Source organism: Xyrauchen texanus, chromosome 29, assembly GCF_025860055.1.
Source record: "Xyrauchen texanus isolate HMW12.3.18 chromosome 29, RBS_HiC_50CHRs, whole genome shotgun sequence".
Taxonomy (NCBI): domain Eukaryota; kingdom Metazoa; phylum Chordata; class Actinopteri; order Cypriniformes; family Catostomidae; genus Xyrauchen; species Xyrauchen texanus.
In genome coordinates, this window is record NC_068304.1 from 41,479,250 (window position 1) to 41,499,188 (window position 19,939).

Consider the following 19,939-nt stretch of genomic DNA (forward strand, 5'->3'; position numbering starts at 1 on the left):
TGAAAAGTAAACATCCCATAAGTACATTGTGCATGAATTATTTATATTCAGTCATTAAATCCGTAGTATGGTAAACATAATCTCTGATGCTCATTTGTCAGTCATATAAACAGTGTAAACTACTGAGATTAATTTTTTTAAAACTAGGAATCTGTCTGTACATATTTAAACAGACATTTCCTAATTAAAGCAGAAAACTAAATGTATTTGCTTTGAATTAGTAAATAAAAATCACTACTCTTCAGTCCACATCATTAACTAAGAGGTAATTAAAACAAATATTATATTTCCTGGGCTGTGGGAGAAATATTAGCACTTTCAATTCATGAAACATCAGATTTGTTATGGGATATTATGTTCATTAATAATAATAATAACAATAACAATAATAATAATAAATATAGCTCCAAGCGGCAATACCGGTGTAAAGCCAATTATCAGCTGTATGAGCAGCGAAAGAAGCATTCATTTCATGTTGATTGGACAAATGTTATAGGAATATTAGCAACAACAAAACATTTACATAAAATCAAATCTTGGCCAACCGTGGTATCATTGTTCTCTGCATGACCCACACAATCTAACAAGACCAGTCTCGCAAAAATGCAAACATACAGCCTCAAGTCCATTCTGCTGTGCTCGGTGTCAGATGTGTTGATGATTGGCCAATGGCTGCCATGTTTCTCAATATATGCAACTGTCCTCATGATCAATGATGGCATCTCCCACAAAGACACTGAATGCAAATTTTGAAATTAATTGGACCAATGTTTCTATATTTAGAGGCACTATCATATTGTTCCCTGTTATAGCGCCACCAAATGTGGAGTGGTGGTGGTGTAGTGGTCTAAGCACATAACTGGTAATCTGGTAATCAGAAGGATGCTGGTTCGATCCCCACAGTCACCACCATTGTGTCCTTGAGTAAGACACTTAACTCCAGGTTGCTCCGGGGGGATTGTCCCTGTAATAAGTGCACTGTAAGTCGCTTTGGATAAAAAGCGTCTGCCAAATGCATAAAATGTCAAATGTAATGCAAATGGCCAAACCCCGCAACTTTTTCTGTGTGTTCTCAGGTTGAGCCCTTATATAAGTCTGTCAAGTTTGGTGAAAATATCTTATATCATTTACCGTAAAAGCAGAGACCACTTTTATAATTCATCGGCATGTTTTTGGCCTTTACGAGCAAAAGTTTGCCTTGTTCTCTTTTAACTTAAGAAATGTACTAATGACGCTTCTTATTTTGGTGGTTTCATTCCGATCGGACGAACGGCTTTGAAGCAATTCACTAAAGTCGTTTCGAAACTATTTTCAAAGTGGCAACAGGCCTTAAGGTGAACCAGAGCAAATATTGTATCGTTGAACTCGGCAACTTAACAAGACCAGTGCTGTTAAAATAGACCAACACCACTAATAGTTATAAGCTCAAAGTAAAAAAAAATACATTTTACACCACTAGGTGGCACCGGAGCCAAACCTCTCAGGCACCTTCAGGGCATGGTCCTGATGACACACAAAGTTTTGTAACAATATGCCAATGCGTTCATAATATACAGCATTTTGCGTCAAAATTAAAACTGGCCAATGTCCGAAATGGCCGACATGGGAAAATTATCGTTTCACTCGGAATGTTACAATCTTTCAAAGTGTTGCGGATATCCAGCATGAAGTCCATTTTAGCGTTCTCGCCATCAAATTCTTGAAGCCATTTCTCAGGAACGATTTCAAACATAGAAAGCTCTAACTCACGATCGCTTTAAAACAACTTTGGAGGAAATTGGACAAAAATTGTAGGAGTAGTGAAAAAGCGAAATCAAGGTATGCATTCGACTCGGTGTGAGCTCAGGAATCGGGGGCGGGGGGTAAATGTGTCAAATTTTGTCTCTAGGACTCACAGTTCAAAAGTTATTAGTGTAAACATGAGTGAAACTTTGACCTGATGGTGGCGCTAAAGGATTTGAGTTACAGACTCCAAATTTGGTGTGATATCAGTTCAGACTGTCCTCTAGCTGTGTGCAACATTTCATAACTCTCCTGCGTACAGTTCTATGGGCTGCCATAGACTCCCATAGCAGAAAAAAAGAATAATAAGAACACTAACGTTCACTAATTACTGTTGGAGTCTTCCCCCTTCTGGGCTTGACCCCTAATAATAATAAGGAATGCACAAATCCCACTTTTTCTCTTTCGATCTTATTCCGATATCAGAGTTGTATTTTGCATAATCAGATTATAATATCTTTACATTATTGTGTTAATAATTGGGATTACTCTTTAATACGTAAAGAAACACAAAGATGAAGAGTTCAACTAAATGAATGTGACAAAAATAAAATGTGACAAGTGGTGCCTGCCAATGCAAAAGTGCCACAATGCCAAGGTGTTGTGGGTGGTTGCCAGGGCATTGCTATGCTGTTGATGGATTTGTAGCATGTTGCTATGCCGTTGCTAGGTCATTGCTGGCTGTTTGCTTACACGTCAGAGTCAAAGCGCTAAACCTGAAGCATCTAAGATATTCTAGTTGCAAAATATGGCTCAGTCCTTTCTTCAGTGTAAGTCTATGGGATCTTTATCATCCATTTTGCCGTCTGCCAGGCAAAAATGGCAAATGGCAAGTGATAGCACACCTACATTCCACAATAAGCCACATGATTTGAGGTATGTCCATAGCATAAACGGTGTCGTAAAAAAATAACACTTCAGATAAGGGTTTGTTCAAGCATGAGCAATAGCAAGCACTGCTAATAAATGGTGAAAGGAAGAGTAGAGCTCCTCTAGAAAATGTCTAAGTAAAGAAAGAAATGAGTGGGAGCAGCTCACAATAGACGGCTGAGTATAAATCTTGTGTGGTTTAAACACTTTTTTCTTGGGATGGAACCTGTGGCTCTGGGATTAAGAGAGAAAATTCCCTGTTCGTTCTCAGGGAATTAATCTTTTCCTCACTCCTGACCGTAATGTGTGCGTGCGAGAGAGAGAAATACAGAGATCTGCTCTCCATTAATGATTTGCCAAATCTATACGAGCGCACCTGTCAGTCAGTCTGCTTACAGACGTGTTCACGAGGGATGATTGCCGTAAGCTGACTGCAGCGACCGCAGGGGGATTTCTCACACGCGTGATTGACGCAGCTGCTAAGGAGATTAGGTCGGTCAGGGGAGTTAATCGTGTACATCCCACTTCAGAGCTATGAAATAAACCGATCACATTTTAACTATACATAAAAGTCTACAAATGTGTTTTGATAAGGTTACAACAGGGCTAGCTGGGTGATACAGCTAATATATACATATATAGTATATACACAGTGTCTACTCAAAAACAACAATGTCTTTATTCAGAAATAGGACTGAATTAAGTTGTGGTGATGGGGCGTGGCCAAGCAACATCTGTTTAGAGCGAGGCCGAGAGAAGAAGACGTTCCGTTCCATTCTGTTCAGGCCATGCCACAATATAGTGGCTCCATCGCATGAAGGATGCCAATGCGTGGATCACCTCGGGGGTGGGGGGGGGGTGGGGGGTAAGTGTCAGGTCGGATGGCCCCCCCGGCCTGAGTGAAGTGATGGGAGTATGTGGTGATGGGGGCGTGGCCGAGCGACATCTGTGTAGATCAAGACCGGGAGAGGAAGGATTGACACCTGTGGAAATGATCTCTAACAGCTTTTTCACAGCATTTTTTCCACAAAATTAAAAAAGGTAGAACGATACTTAACTATTGTCATTCATATAGACCAAAATATACATTAATTTAATAAGATTTACATATATACATTTTATTCAAGTACTTTAATGATAAATGCCACAATATTCACAATGTTGTTTACTTTTACGCTGCGAGTCCTCACAAATATATGAAGAATATTACAGAACTTGGCCATGCATAATGAGCGCTGCGTGTGAATCAAATCTGATCTGTTAAAGTGATGCTTCAGATTATTCTGCATCATGTTTTGATGATGTAATAACCAGATCAACCATGATAAGTGGCTTCATACTGATTATCTCAGATTAAATGTAGTACAGTACATCCTCTTTCAAAATTGAGTTTTTTGATGCCAATTTCCTTGAAGTGATAGTGCAGCTCAAAATGAAAATTCTGTCATCATTTAATCACCCACATGTTGTTCTGAACCCGCATGACTTTCTTTCTTTCATGGTGACATCATGCCTGACATCATCTTATGTGTTATCTGGAGTTTGGAACAGCCTAAAGATGAGTAAATGATGATTGTATAAGGCATAAGCGTTGAGCTGTGGAAGTCAAACATTCATTAGCACCATACGTCCGTTTGAGAGCGCAGGTACCCGGGGTGGTTAGATGTGTTCAAAAGACACCCTCCCCCATTCTCTCATCCTCAAACATGAATAAATGAGGTTTACAGAGCAGATATCAGCCAGTCATGCAAGACATAATGGCCACAACACCATTTAAAGTAGAAGACCTAAAAGCTATAATAAAAGCTATAAATGCAATAATTGCAGCACAAATGCAAGAAGCCATTCTTAAAAGCATCATATAAAGCAGATAGCTCCAGTCCTCTAATCTGATTGGATGTTGGGTGTCCCAAGAGTACACATATTTATTAAAACAGCACTGGAATGTTGGTGGCGTTCCACATGAATAATGAATGTGGTACAGGTGATCTGATTAAGCAACGAGTAGAGAAAGATCCAATTAATTTAATTAAAAAAGACCTCCTCAGCGGTCTCCTCTCATCAGATGATCATGACCCCACTCATCTAATTATTCCCTTTCTCTATTTTCAAGGACCAGCCCACTGGGCCAAGCAGAAGCCGTCACTTTAAGAGAGTCCTGGCGGTAAATTCATCATCTCATCCAGACTAGCATGCTAGCATATCTAATCCAAAAAAGGCAAAGTGGGCTAAATGTTGCTAATTACATGAAGTGTGATGTGATGCCCGCTGCCCAGCGAGAGGATCAATGTGTGCACATGTCCATCTTCCTTTCTATCTGTGCCCACCTTGACTGTGCCCGGTTGCCAACCAGCAATCACACAACATGAAACGCAAGATATTTTAGGCTATTTGTAAGATTCCATCAAATTGAATTGTGTAATATTTAACTAAATTAAACGAACATTTTTTTTTACGATTTCTCATTTTAGTTTGATCTAATTTTTGCTGTGAAATTTAAATGTGTAAATGTTCTGCCCAGCGACCTAAATGCTTCATCTGAATTAGTTATTTGACTACCAACAGGCTTTCATCACAGTGTATCTAACCAATCAGTTAAAAGCATACACAAGCAACATTTCAGTGGCCATAAGAAATAAAATACAGTAGCAAAGGAAAAAACACCTTTATTTTACAATCAGTTTTCCCTAGTTACAACAGGACTCATAAGCCCATATTAAGCCCAACCATATTACCCCAAAATCCAATCACTGAATAATTATTGTAGAGTGCAATTTCACTAAATCTGGCCAGACACCTCTCGCACGACAGAACACCTGCAGGAAATAAGTTCCATAATTGGTAAGAAATAGAACAAATTCACAAGCTTATTTTGCCTAAATTAACAAGAAGAGAAGGAAGGAAAAAGGAAGAAATAAAGAAAGAAGGAAAATAAATAATGGAAGGAAAGAAAGAAAGAAAGAAAGAAAGAAAGAAAGAAAGAAAGAAAGAAAGAAAGAAAGGAAAAGGGAAAAGGGAAGAAAGAAAGAAAATTAATAATTAAATAAAGGAAGGGAAATAAAGGAAGGAAGAGAGGAAGAAAGAAAGAAAATAAATAATGGAAGGAAGGAAAAAGGAAAAGGGTGCAGAAAGAAGAAAGGAAAGAATAAAGAAAGAAATACAATTAAGGAAGGGTGGAAGGAAGGGAAAAAAAGGTAGGAAAGAGAAATGAAAGAAAAAGAAAGGAAGGAAAACATAAAGGAGGAAGGAAAAAGGGAAGGAAGGAAAAAATAAAGGAAAGAAATAAAAAAGGAAAAAGAAAGTTAGGAAAAAAGGAAAGAAGGAAAAAGGGAAGGAAGGAAAGAAAAATAAAGGAAGTATAAAGAAAGGAAGGAAAAAAGAAAGGAAAGAAAAAAGAAAGGAAAAAAGAAAGAAAGGAAAAAAGAAAGGAAGGAAAAGGGAAGGAAAGAAATAAATAAAAATAAAGTAAGGAAGGAAGGAAGGAAAGAAAGAAATAAAAATAAAGGAAGGAAGGAAAAAGAAAGTAAGGAAGGAAAAAAGAAAGGAAGGGAAAAGGAAGGAAGGAAAGAAAGAAAGAAAAAGAAAGTATAAAGAAAGGAAAGAAAAAATAAAGGAAAGAAAAAAGAAAGGAAGGAAAAAGATAGAAAGGAAGGAAAAAAGAAAGGAAGGAAAGAAAGAAAGAAAAATAAAGGAAGGAAGGAAAAAGAAAGAAAGGAAGGAAAAAGAAAAGAAGGGAAAAAGAAAGGAAGGAAAGAAAGAAATAAAAATAAAGGAAGGAAAGAAAAAGGAAGGAAAGAAATAAGAAAGGAAAGAAAAAAGGAAGGAAAAAGATAGAAAGGAAAGAAATAAAAATAAAGGAAGGAAAAAGGAAGGAAGGAAAAAGGAAGGAAAGAAATAAATAAAAATAAAGTATAAAGAAAGGAAGGAAAAAGAAAGGAAAGAAAAAAGAAAGGAAAGAAAAAAGGAAGGAAAAAGATAGAAAGGAAAGAAAAAAGAAAGGAAGGAAGGATTAGACTTATTCTAGAGCAAGAAAGGAAGTGAGATGTGGTGTTTTGATATGAGTTTCCTCAGGACTCCTCACCCAACGAAACACTAACACTCTATGATCAGTCATGCCTTTTGTGTGCCAGCTCATGCCATCTCCTGTGTTCAACACCTTTATCACACAAGTGGATGTTGAACACACAGCTGAAGCAGAACATTGACTGAAAGTGAGTGAGGAACAGCTTGTGTGGGCTCATGCAAACCTTCATGCAACATTGACCGAATAAGTCAAAAGCGAACAAAGGGATTGCTTAAAGGGTGTCAGGGCACGAGTCACTTGCAATTCTTTCCTCCATGGAATATAAAAGGGAGATGTGGATTTGGAACAACATAATGGGCGAGTAAGTGATGACAGAACTTCCATTTTTTGGTGAACTATCCTTTAAAGGCAATTCTAAAAAAGTTTGAAATGCATAATTCCCAAAAGGGTTTGTAGGCATTAGTTTTCCTCTGAGCTACAGTGCAAGGAGCAAACTCTCCTACTTGTCCTTATCTTTAAAAACCACTATTTTGTATTTGTTTCGATAAAATGTCAGGTTCTCAAATCCTCCGAGACGTAACCTCAAACATTTTATTATCTTCGAGTTTTAAATGCTCTGGATGATCTCGCTCTGGAGTTCCTGTCCGACCTGACTGAACTTAATGGTGTTGCTGTATCAGCAGAAGCCTGCCATGTGTCAGCCTCCAGGGCTTGTTTTCCTGACATTCTAGATCTTTCTGAGTGACACTCAAGATCCTCATGCTGAGCGATGATCTATTATAGGAAACGGGAGTTCTTGTGATCAGCTGGACCGACTGCCTCATCCATCAGACCTGACACGGCTGGATCACTTGTGTGTCCAGGAACATTTCAGGCTATATTTGCAATTTGACACAATGTGTCACGCTTCCATTTGAAGTCTGTACAATTCCGTGAATTAGGAACCTCTGGAGAAGGACTGCTGCATACTGCTGAGTGTGCACGGGGTCTTCAGAAACATGTGAAGACTTCGATGGAGTTCTGACTGAAGACTATCCGTTTCCCTCACTGCAGGAATCAATGACATTGAGACATCCATCACTATGGTGGTCTATGAAGTGGAGTACATTATAGACTCCTGGATTCATACCCGCAGCCAATTAAACACCGGAGACCTGTGTTCACCAGCTCTAGTATCACAGCAACCATTCATCCCTCAAGATCAGAACATACTGTTTACATTCTGACTCAATCTCTTTTTCATTTGCATGTCTTCTGATCCTTGATGCAATTTTAATTAAAAGTCACAGAAAGAGAAAACGCTTACTGCTGGAGACAATACAAATTAGGGAATGGGAAACTATTTTTCTTTAGACAGATTCCCAAAAGTCTAATTTTCAAACAGCAATAAAGAGTCAAATCAGCAAATTCCTGTCAGTGGTTTGAAAGCCAGGGGACTCGCTCGCTCGTTCACTTCGATATTGCTTGCACTCATTATGGAACATAATTAGAACATATGAGGCCTGGGTTTAATAAAGTGCTGATACATTTCTCAGTACAATGAGAAATTACATTTTTAAGGCCTCCTCCTCCATCTGTTGGGCTTCTGATTTTAAAACCTTGGGCATCTTGGCAAGAAATGTTGTTGTTTTTAAAAGGAAAAGATCAAAACAGGAGCGTCACAATGGTGCCGTGACCCGGATGGGAGTGAGGTTTAGGGGTGAGTGTAACGGGAGTCAGCTGATAGATAGCTGTGCAATGTGTATAATCCTCAGTCTCCTGACCTCAAGTGGTGCAGTAGCGACTGTCGCTAGAGGCTCTAGCCTTTAGCCTCCTTGTTAGCGTGCCCACCTCCAATGCCGGTTCGAGTCCCGTACGGAGCGGGTAGAACATGTGTCACACTGGTGCCGTGACCCGGATGAGAGTGAGGTTTAGGGGGGTGAGTGTAACGGGAGTCAGCTGATAGATAGCTGTGCAATGTGTATAATCCTCACTCTCCTGACCTCAAGAGATGCACTAGCGACTGACGCTAGGGGCTTTAGCCTCCTTGATAGTGCATCCTGCCTCCCATGCCAGAGATGCCAGTTCGAGTCCCGTACGGAGCGGGTAGAACATGTCACAATGGTGCCGTGACCCGGATCAGAGTGAGGTTTAGGGGGGTGAGTGTAACGGGAGTCAGCTGATAGATAGCTGTGCAATGTGTATAAAACTCACTACCATGACCTCAAGAGGTGCACTAGCGACTGACGCTAGGGGCTTTAGCCTCCTTGTTAGTCCCGTACGGAGCAGGCAGAACAGGAGCGTCACATATAGAATAAAGATAAATAAATAAATAGCGGAACATAATGATTAGAAACATTCAGAAAGGCTCTTCCAAATGCTAAGCTATCTGGTTTTGGCCCAGTGTGGCATTACAACAATAAGAGTCAATCTGAAGCACAACGTCATTTCACTCCTGCGGTGACAGATACATCCCCACATTACCAGGAAGGTTACATTTTTGGATCATTAAGAATCAAGGCAGTGCTAAATCCCGGCTTATCTCCATCCATCCAACATCTACATCCACTGCTGTCACCACTGCTGAACACGTCTCCTCCACAAAACCCTGCAGATAATCCTCCTCTGCTGTTCTGCAGGAGGTAAACATCAGATTCCCCCTGGATTTAGCCAAATCCAATTTAGGAAACAGTGCTTGGCTACCTGCCTTTCCATTGAGACACAGCACTTGTCCTCGAGGCAGCAGCCAGCCATTAATACTCTTTAACGGAAGATGAATTACAGGCAGAGACACCGTGTGCATATTACCGCAGCTCGGCCCTTTTAATAATTTTCTTGTGAGCATCGAGTGACAATTTAGAGACTAGAGACTTGTGGAGATCCTTGAAGTAGATAATTAATCTTGCAAGGATCTGTGTCATAATGCAATATCGCACCTATGAACAGCACGTGAAATATTAATGACATGCATGAAAAAATAAAATGCATTATTCATATTTCTCGAACACTAGAGTTGCAGTTCACATTATAAATCCTGTGGCATCAGCGTTGGGAAGTAGTGTATCTCGAGTCAAACCCGCCTTCAAAAAAGGCAAAAGCTACAAGCTACTAACGTCTGTATATTGAAACTACTTCAGAGGGCAATGTGTTTTAATTGATATAATTATGCATCTAGAACAAAAGTATTGTTGATAAACATATATTTATAAACAATAGAAAAAAGGCAACCTAACTGATATAACTGTATTGTTTTTTCAGCGGTGGAGTCCCTGTTGAGTTTATAAACAAATAAATAAGTGAAAAAGTTTTATTTTTTTATTTTTACTTCATATCATTATATGAACATCCTGCCAGTTACAAAAGAACACATCTGTGAAAGTAATGACTTCAGTGAGTCAAATGTTGATTCATTATCCGCTTTGACTGATTCAGTGAGTCAACTGTTGATTCAGTAACCACTCAGACTGATTCAGTGAGTCAAATGCTGATTCAGTAACCACTCAGACTGATTCAGTGAGTCAAATGCTGATTCAGTAAACACTCTGACTGATTCAGTGAGTCAAATGCCGATTCATTATCCGCTTTGACTGATTCAGTGAGTCAATTGTCGATTCAGTAACCACTCTGACTGATTCAGTGAGTCAACTGTTGATTCATTATCCGCTCTGACTGATTCAGTGAGTCAACTGTTGATTCAGTAACCACTCAGACTGATTCAGTGAGTCAAATGCTGATTCAGTAACCACTCAGACTGATTCAGTGAGTCAAATGCTGATTCAGTAAACACTCTGACTGATTCAGTGAGTCAAATGCCGATTCATTATCCGCTTTGACTGATTCAGTGAGTCAATTGTCGATTCAGTAACCACTCTGACTGATTCAGTGAGTCAACTGTTGATTCATTATCCGCTCTGACTGATTCAGTGAGTCAACTGTTGATTCAGTAACCACCCAGACTGATTCAGTGAGTCAAATGCTGATTCAGTAACCACTCAGACTGATTCAGTGAGTCAAATGCTGATTCAGTAACCACTCTGACTGATTCAGTGAGTCAATTGTTGATTCAGTAACCGCTCTGAATGATTCAGTGAGTCAAATGCCGATTCATTATCCGCTTTGACTGATTCAGTAAGTCAAATGTTGATTCAGTAACCGCTCTGACTGATTCAGCGACCAAGTACAACTCTAAAATGTATAATAATAATTATTATTATTATTATAAGGTCGGTTAATTGCATGGATTAATTTTCACAAGCCATCTTATCACCGTAAAGATGGCACAGAAGTTGCATCTAAAGTGGCATTTAGGTGCATTTACACAGACTGTTTAATGCTGCTCAGAGCAGGCATAAATAGATTTACACACCAATAACAATTGCATAATTAATGCTATGGGATTAATGTTTTAAAATAAAATGATGAAAACAGAAACATGAAACAAATTAAGTTTTCCTTTTAAATATAAAACTAAATTATGAAATATATGCTCTATCATAACAACAGAGTTTAAGGCTGCTCTGATGCTGCATTCAGAACTGTCTTTGATACTAGCGGCTGAGGTGGGTCAGAGCCGGCTTTAGTCTGGTTTTTGCATCTTTACACACAATTGTGAGCAGGCTCAGAGCAGGCTTAACTCCGCTGTGTAAAGATGCACTGTAGTTTGGTCTTGGGAGTATTTTTACTTGTTTGTTTACTTACTGTTGTTGTGCTCTACTACTAAAGGCCTTTCCAACGATATATAACATATAACATATCTGATCTTTGTGATGTTTTTACCAAATCTGATTATAACTGTTGTGATCGCAAATTATGAAAACAGAACAGGTCAAATTTGTCATGTTACACCACTAAATATTGAGCTAAAAAAATGCTTATTACAGGAAGCGCTAGACTCTTTAAAACAGCTGTCACACTACTGCACAATGTAATAGTTTGATCCCCAAGACAGCGCTGATGTTGCAGAAGTTTGACAGAACTAACCCAAAATAAAGACATGAATGCAGCACCTTTGAGAATCACCGTGTACATGTGAAAGATGTTAATGAGCGCTGAGACGCTGTCAGGGGAACAGCACATTAAATACATGAATACAAGATGAAGTGCACCTATGGAGGATGCAGAATAGATCTTGTTGCTGATTGGTAGGTCATACATATTTCGTGGGGCTGAAACCCTTTTTAAAAGGCACTAGTAACTCATGTCGGCTTGTGCTCTGACATTCTCAAGAACATTTGCAGCAGGAGTTATTCCTTTTTTTTAATTCCTCCGTCTTCATTCTCGAGTGCGTCTCACAGCTGGTAACGGCATATGGGACGTTGCTGCGGTAGCGCTCGGTTTAGTTAGTCACTCGCAATAAACTGTGATTAGTAAACAGGACGCATGCCAGCAGTGTTCTGAACACTTCCGTCCAGCAGCTGAGACACTTATGGAGAAGTGTGTGGAAGCAGATGTAGTCGTGAATGCACAGGTGTCTGTGGGAGGAGTCACATTTAACCACAGCCAGGTTCTTTCAGTATGATGTGATATGATCTAAGGCTCAGAGTAGCATAGTTCCACACTACTCATACCATTAGTAGTGTGTACTGTACATAGTGTCTGTACTATTTCTGCAGAATATAGTGTGTACTATTTGTGTGTACTACTCATACTATTTCTGTAGTAAATAGTGTGTACTATTTCTGTAGTATATAGTGTGTACTATGTGTGTACAACTCATACTATTTCTGTAGTAAATAAGAGTGTGTACTATTTCTGTAGTATATAGTGTGTACTATTTCTGTAGTATATAGTGTGTACAATGTGTGTACTCATGCTATTTCTGTAGTAAATAAGAGTGTGTACTATTTCTGTAGTAAATAGTGTGTACTATTTCTGTAGTATATAGTGTGTACTATGTGTGTACTACTCATGCTATTTCTGTAGTAAATAGAGTGTGTACTATTTCTGTAGTAAATAGAGTGTGTACTATTTCTGTAGTAAATAGTGTGTACTATTTCTGTAGTATATAGTGTGTACTATGTGTGTACTACTCATGCTATTTCTGTAGTAAATAGAGTGTGTACTATTTCTGTAGTAAATAGAGTGTGTACTATTTCTGTAGTAAATAGTGTGTACTATTTCTGTAGTATATAGTGTGTACTATTTCTGTAGTAAATAGAGTGTGTACTATTTCTGTAGTAAATAAGAGTGTGTACTATTTCTGTAGTAAATAGTGTGTACTATTTCTGTAGTATATAGTGTGTACTATGTGTGTACTACTCATGCTATTTCTGTAGTAAATAGAGTGTGTACTATTTCTGTAGTAAATAGAGTGTGTACTATTTCTGTAGTAAATAGTGTGTACTATTTCTGTAGTATATAGTGTGTACTATGTGTGTACTACTCATGCTATTTCTGTAGTAAATAGAGTGTGTACTATTTCTGTAGTATATAGTGTGTACTATGTGTGTACTCATGCTATTTCTGTAGTAAATAGTGTGTACTATTTCTGTAGTAAATAGTGTGTACTATTTCTGCAGTATATAGTGTGTACTTTGTGTGTACTACTCATACCATTTCTGTAGTAAATAGAGTGTGTACTATTTCTGTAGTAAATAGAGTGTGTACTATTTCTGTAGTAAATAAGAGTGTGTACTATTTCTGTAGTAAATAGTGTGTACTATTTCTGTAGTATATAGTGTGTACTATGTGTGTACTACTCATGCTATTTCTGTAGTAAATAGAGTGTGTACTATTTCTGTAGTAAATAGAGTGTGTACTATTTCTGTAGTAAATAAGAGTGTGTACTATTTCTGTAGTAAATAGTGTGTACTATTTCTGTAGTATATAGTGTGTACTATGTGTGTACTACTCATGCTATTTCTGTAGTAAATAGTGTGTACTATTTCTGTAGTAAATAGAGTGTGTACTATTTCTGTAGTATATAGTGTGTACTATGTGTGTACTCATGCTATTTCTGTAGTAAATAGTGTGTACTATTTCTGTAGTAAATAGTGTGTACTATTTCTGCAGTATATAGTGTGTACTTTGTGTGTACTACTCATACCATTTCTGTAGTATATAATCTGTGTACTATTTCTGTAGTATATAGTGTGTACTATGTGTGTACTACTCATACTATTTCTGTAGTAAATAAGAGTGTGTACTATTTCTGTAGTATATAGTGTGTACTTTGTGTGTACTACTCATACTATTTCTGTAGTAAATAGAGTGTGTACTATTTCTGTAGTATATAGTGTGTACTATGTGTGTACTCATGCTATTTCTGTAGTAAATAGAGTGTGTACTATTTCTGTAGTAAATAAGAGTGTGTACTATTTCTGTAGTAAATAGTGTGTACTATTTCTGTAGTATATAGTGTGTACTATGTGTGTACTACTCATGCTATTTCTGTAGTAAATAGAGTGTGTACTATTTCTGTAGTAAATAGAGTGTGTACTATTTCTGTAGTAAATAAGAGTGTGTACTATTTCTGTAGTAAATAGTGTGTACTATTTCTGTAGTATATAGTGTGTACTATGTGTGTACTACTCATGCTATTTCTGTAGTAAATAGAGTGTGTACTATTTCTGTAGTAAATAGAGTGTGTACTATTTCTGTAATATATAGTGTGTACTATGTGTGTACTCATGCTATTTCTGTAGTAAATAGTGTGTACTATTTCTGTAGTAAATAGTGTGTACTATTTCTGCAGTATATAGTGTGTACTTTGTGTGTACTACTCATACCATTTCTGTAGTATATAATCTGTGTACTATTTCTGTAGTATATAGTGTGTACTATGTGTGTACTACTCATACTATTTCTGTAGTAAATAAGAGTGTGTACTATTTCTGTAGTATATAGTGTGTACTTTGTGTGTACTACTCATACTATTTCTGTAGTAAATAGAGTGTGTACTATTTCTGTAGTATATAGTGTGTACTATGTGTGTACTCATGCTATTTCTGTAGTAAATAAGGGTGTGTACTATTTCTGTAGTAAATAGAGTGTGTACTATTTCTGTAGTATACAGTGTGTACTATGTGTGTACTCATGCTATTTCTGTAGTAAATAGTGTGTACTATTTCTGTAGTAAATAGTGTGTACTATTTCTGTAGTATATAGTGTGTACTATTTGTGTGTACTACTCATACTATTTCTGCAGTATATAGTGTGTACTATTTCTGTAGTATATAGTGTGTACTATTTGTGTGTACTACTCATACCATTTCTGTAGTATATAATCTGTGTACTATTTCTGTAGTATATAGTGTGTACTATGTGTGTACTACTCATACTATTTCTGTAGTATATAGTGTGTACTATGTGTGTACTACTCATACTATTTCTGTAGTAAATAGAGTGTGTACTATTTCTGTAGTATCTAGTGTGTACTATGTGTGTACTCATGCTATTTCTGTAGTAAATAAGAGTGTGTACTATTTCTGTAGTAAATAGTGTGTACTATTTTTGTAGTATATAGTGTGTGTACTATTTCTGTAGTATATAGTGTGTACTATGTGTGTACTACTCATGCTATTTCTGTAGTAAATAGGGTGTGTACTATTTCTGTAGTAAATAGTGTGTACTATTTCTGTAGTATATATAGTGTGTACTATTTGTGTGTACTACTCATACTATTTCTGCAGTATATAGTGTGTACTATTTGTGCACTACTCATACCATTTCTGTAGTATATAATGTGTGTACTATTTCTGTAGTATATAGTGTGTACTATTTGTGTACTACTCAAACTATTTCTGTAGTATATAGTGTGTACTATTTGTGTACTACTCATACCATTTCTGTAGTATATAATGTGTGTACTATTTCTGTAGTATATAGTGTGTACTATTTCTGCAGTATATAGTGTGTACTATTTGTGTACTACTCATACCATTTCTGTAGTATATAATGTGTGTACTATTTCTGTAGTATATAGTGTGTACTATTTGTGTACTACTCAAACTATTTCTGTAGTATATAGTGTGTACTATTTGTGTACTACTCAAACTATTTCTGTAGTATATAGTGTGTACTATTTGTGTGTACTACTTAATTTCTGTAGTAAATAGAGTGTGTACTATTTCTGCACTATATAGTGAGCATTCTAGTTGTACAGTATTATTCCTGCAGTATATAGTGTGTACTATGTGTGCATACAATTTTAGCAATATATAGAGTTTATTCTATTTCTGCAGCAGTACATGAGTGTACTACTTGTGAACTTTGTTTTCTGCAGTTTACAAAAAGTAGATTCAGTGTTTTCATGGAATACCTGAATGACAAACTACGTTTGCTAAAATGGTCAGTATATAACAGAGCACACTTGCAATGCAAATCCACAAAGTTAGAAATGAACTGAAGGTAATATCAGCAATGATTTTCACGTTTTTTTCTTAATCCATATAAAAGTATTTTTTTAGAAAAGACTATAGATTTCTGCATAAGTTTCCAGGTTGAATTTTCAATGGGAAATTTCCAAAGTAGGATGATGCCTATAACAACTACCCAAGCTGAAAGTAGCATACTAATGTTTATCGTTGCATAATGCATACTTGTTTTTTTCTAAACAGTAGGCAGTATTCAGTATTGGGGAGATAATGGCAGAGATGCTTTTGAAAGTGTGAGCGCCGGTCGTCTGACACTTGGAGAACAGCTGAGCACAGCAGAAGGTGAAACATTTCTCCACTAATTAATCCACACATATCTGTAACAAATTAGTACTGTAAACTACACAAATACCCCAAAGATACCCCTGCTGTTTATTAACACATCTCACTTGGCAACACTGAAAAACTTGCATTTTGACACTTACTGTAACTCCCTCTCGTTTATGTCCATCTACACACGCAAATGTAATTATAGAGCTGGTATTTACACGTCTGATAGTAAATGCACTTTGATTAGTGCCAAAGCCAATCAGGCCATGACAAGAACCCTCTAATAATAATAATAATACATTTTATTTAAAGGCGCCTTTCTCGGCACTCAAGGACACCGTACATGTATACATAAGACATTTAAAAGCACCAAGATTAAATAAACAACAACATTAAAAAAGGGGTAGAGTATAGGCATTTTTGAACAGATGTGTTTTGAGTTGCGATTTGAAGTGGGAAAATTAATCGATGTTTCTAAGTTGGGGTGATAATGAGTTCCAGAGACGGGGAGCAGAGCGGCTAAATGCTCTGCTCCCCATAGTGGTGAGACGGGCGGGGGGGACAGACAGGTGTATGAAGGAAGAGGATCTAAGGGAGCGGGTGGATGTTGGAACATGGAGAAGATCAGACAGATATTGGGGGCAAGATTGTGGATGGCCTTGAATGTTAACAGAAGGATTTTGAATTGAATACGGAACTGGACCGGGAGCCAGTGAAGCTGTTGAAGAACAGGAGTGATGTGGTGAATAGAGGGGGTTCGAGTTATGATGCGGGCAGCTGAATTCTGGACCAGTTGAAGCTTATGAAGGGATTTGTGAGGAAGGCAGAAAAGGAGAGAGTTGCAGTAGTCCAAACGGGAAGTGACTGTCACAGACGCGGCAGCAACTGAGATTCACCCACCGCCACCCGGATTGAGGCGGGTCACCACGCCACCATGAGGACTTAGGAGCGAATTGTGCATTGCTAATTGGGGAGAAAAGAAGAGAGAAAATTTGCGGATAGTTTTAGCTTATCATGTATAGGTAGGTGCCGCTTTCACAACTGTCATGTCTGTAACAACATATTTTCCTCATTAATGTGTAAAATGACTTACACATTACATATATTACATGTTCTTAGGAGTGCTAACCTTTCTATGTTCTTCTTTTCCTGCACTCATATTCCCAGATTTCAATGAGCTTTAATGCCAAGTGTTCTCGCGTACACAGGGAATAATTGTTTTTGGGGATAGGAGAAAGAAGTAATGTTACTAATGTAACAGAACTTTACAGTGAGACACAGAATAGAAAATGAGGCAGTTTAAGTGTTCATGTGGTAAATGGCCTGAGGGTAAAAACTGTTCTTGTGCCTGGATGTCCTGGCGCTCAATGCTCTCTAGTGCCAGCCAGATGGCATCAGTTGAAAGAGGGAGTGGGCAGGGTGTTTTTATTGCTGACAGAGGGGTCCTTTGCATTGCAGTCATTCGTGTACAGGGAGAATAGCAGTGGAGAGAGAACAAGACCCTGTGGAGCACCAGTGCTAATAGTGAGTTTCCCCAGTCTCACTATCTGCTGCCTATCTGTTAGAAAGCTGGTGAGAAGATTAGGCATGATGGTATTGAAGGCTGAACTGAAGTCCACAAATAGGATCCTTGCATAAGCCCCAGGTCTTTCGAGGTGTTGCAGGATATAATGCAGTCCCATGTTGATTGCATCATCCACAGTCCTGTTTGCTCAGTTAGCAAACTGAAGGGGGTCCAGCAGGGGTCCAGTGATGTCCTTCAGGTGGGCAAAACCAGTCTCTCAAATTACTTCATGGCCACAGACATAAGAGCGACAGGTCTGCAGTCATTAAGTCCTGTGATTTAATTTTTTTTGGGGACTGGAATGATGGTGGAGCATTTGAAGCAGTAGGGAACTTCACACTGCTCCAGTGATCTATTGAAGATCAGTGTGAAGATGGGGGCCAGTTGGTCAGCGCAGATTTCAGACAGGCAGGTGAAAAACCGTCTGGGCCTGAACCTTTCCTAGTCTTTTGTTTCCGAAAGGCCAGGCACACATCATTCTCACAGATCATAAGTGCAGATTGAGTAGCAGGAGAGGGGGGTTCCAGGAGGTGTTTGTGTGTGTGTAAAGTGAAGAAATGAACTTGATCCGAGTGTGGGTCAGAGAAAAGTTTAAAGCCAGTTAAATAAAAAGAAAAAATGAGGTCACAAGAATAATAATCTCTCGTTGACTCTATTTTGAGCGTTGAGATTTCAAACAACAGTCCTATTGGCAAGTCAAAGAGCAGCCATGCGCAGAAACAACACATACATCATCCATTTTTCATATAAACAGCATAGACACAGACATGGTACAGACACTGTCTGTTTCATTAATCATGAAAAGACACATATGGCTGACTGTGACCGAGTATATTTTCACATCAGTGATTAGATAAAGAGGTGATGAGGAGAACGTAGACAACACCGTCTATGATAGTCAATAATGAAATACTAATGTAACACTAACTACTTTATTAATCAGCACCAAGTTGCTTTTAGAACTATTGGTTATCTACAAAATAACACCCGATATATATTTTTTCCCCCTGTGGGTGGCGTTGACGGGTTCGACCGCAGCCACATTTAACAGTCACTGACACCTCGTGAGGACTCGCTAAATCTGTCGTCATTGGCAATATTCATCCGTATTTACACACTTCAATGCATATTGTCTTATTTTGATGAGATTGTTCTAATTTGAAGCTCTATGTCTGTCCAGTTTGGAAATAAAATGTATATTTTGTATTTTTAATCTTAAAACTGAACATCTGAAGAACATCTTCACTTGGCAGTCCAATCAAAGTATGAGTAAATATAGAAGTTAAAACAAAGAACTGCAAAAAATTGCATCTGATATTAGTTAACTCTTCATGCTGGAAATGGACAGTCAAGAAAAGTGTATCGTATTGTGGAATAAAGTATTAAGTGTGCTCTGTTGCATACTGCACACTGTGGCAAATGTATTTCGCCCAGTATACACACTACTGTATACTGCAGCAATAGCAAGATTAGCAATGGAGTATACTTCCAAAAATAGCCTGTGTGTGTGTGTGTGTGTGTGTGTGTGTGTGTGTGTGTGTGTGTGTGTGTGTGTGTGTGTGTGTGTGTGTGTGTGTGTGTGTGTGTGTGTGTGTGTGTGTGTGTGTGTGTGTGTGTGTGTGAGTGTGTATTTATCACTTTGTGGGGACCAAATGTCCCCATAAGGATAGTAAAACCCGAAATTTTTGACCTTATGGGGACATTTTGTCGGTCCCCATGAGGAAAACAGCTTATAAATCATACTAAATTATGTTTTTTGAAAATGTTAAAATGCAGAAAGTTTTCTGTGAGGGTTAGGTTTAGGGGTAGGGTTAGGTTTAGGGGATAGAATATAAAGTTTGTACAGTATAAAAACCATTATGTCTATGGAAAGTCCCCATAAAACATGGAAACACAACATGTGTGTGTGTGTGAGTGTGTGTGTGTGTGTCAGTGTTTGTTAGTGTGTGTGTGTGTGTCAGTGTGTGTGAGAGTGTGTGTGTGTGTCAGTTTGTGTGAGTGTGTGTGTGTGTGTGTGTGTGTGTGTGTCCGTGTTTGTGAGTGTGTGTGTGTATGTGTCAGTGTGTGTGTGTGTGT

At 38.1% G+C, this 19,939-nt stretch overlaps 1 protein-coding gene and 1 long non-coding RNA gene across 5 annotated transcripts in view; one reads left to right on the top strand and one right to left on the bottom strand.

Annotated features, from left to right (window-relative positions):
• Nucleotides 1–19,939, top strand: part of LOC127622782 (uncharacterized) — a 157,349-nt gene that overhangs the window by 92,283 nt on the left and 45,127 nt on the right. For 2 of the 3 annotated variants that reach the window (XR_007968013.1, XR_007968010.1), the window contains exon 1: nt 881–943. The exons of the other annotated variant lie outside the window; for it this stretch is intronic. This is a non-coding gene — a long non-coding RNA (uncharacterized LOC127622782). Of the gene's footprint in view, nt 1–880; nt 944–19,939 lie in introns of those variants that run through there. 3 annotated transcript variants of the gene reach the window in all.
• Nucleotides 1–19,939, bottom strand: part of LOC127622763 (tetraspanin-9-like) — a 130,428-nt gene that overhangs the window by 77,982 nt on the left and 32,507 nt on the right. The window lies entirely within an intron of this gene.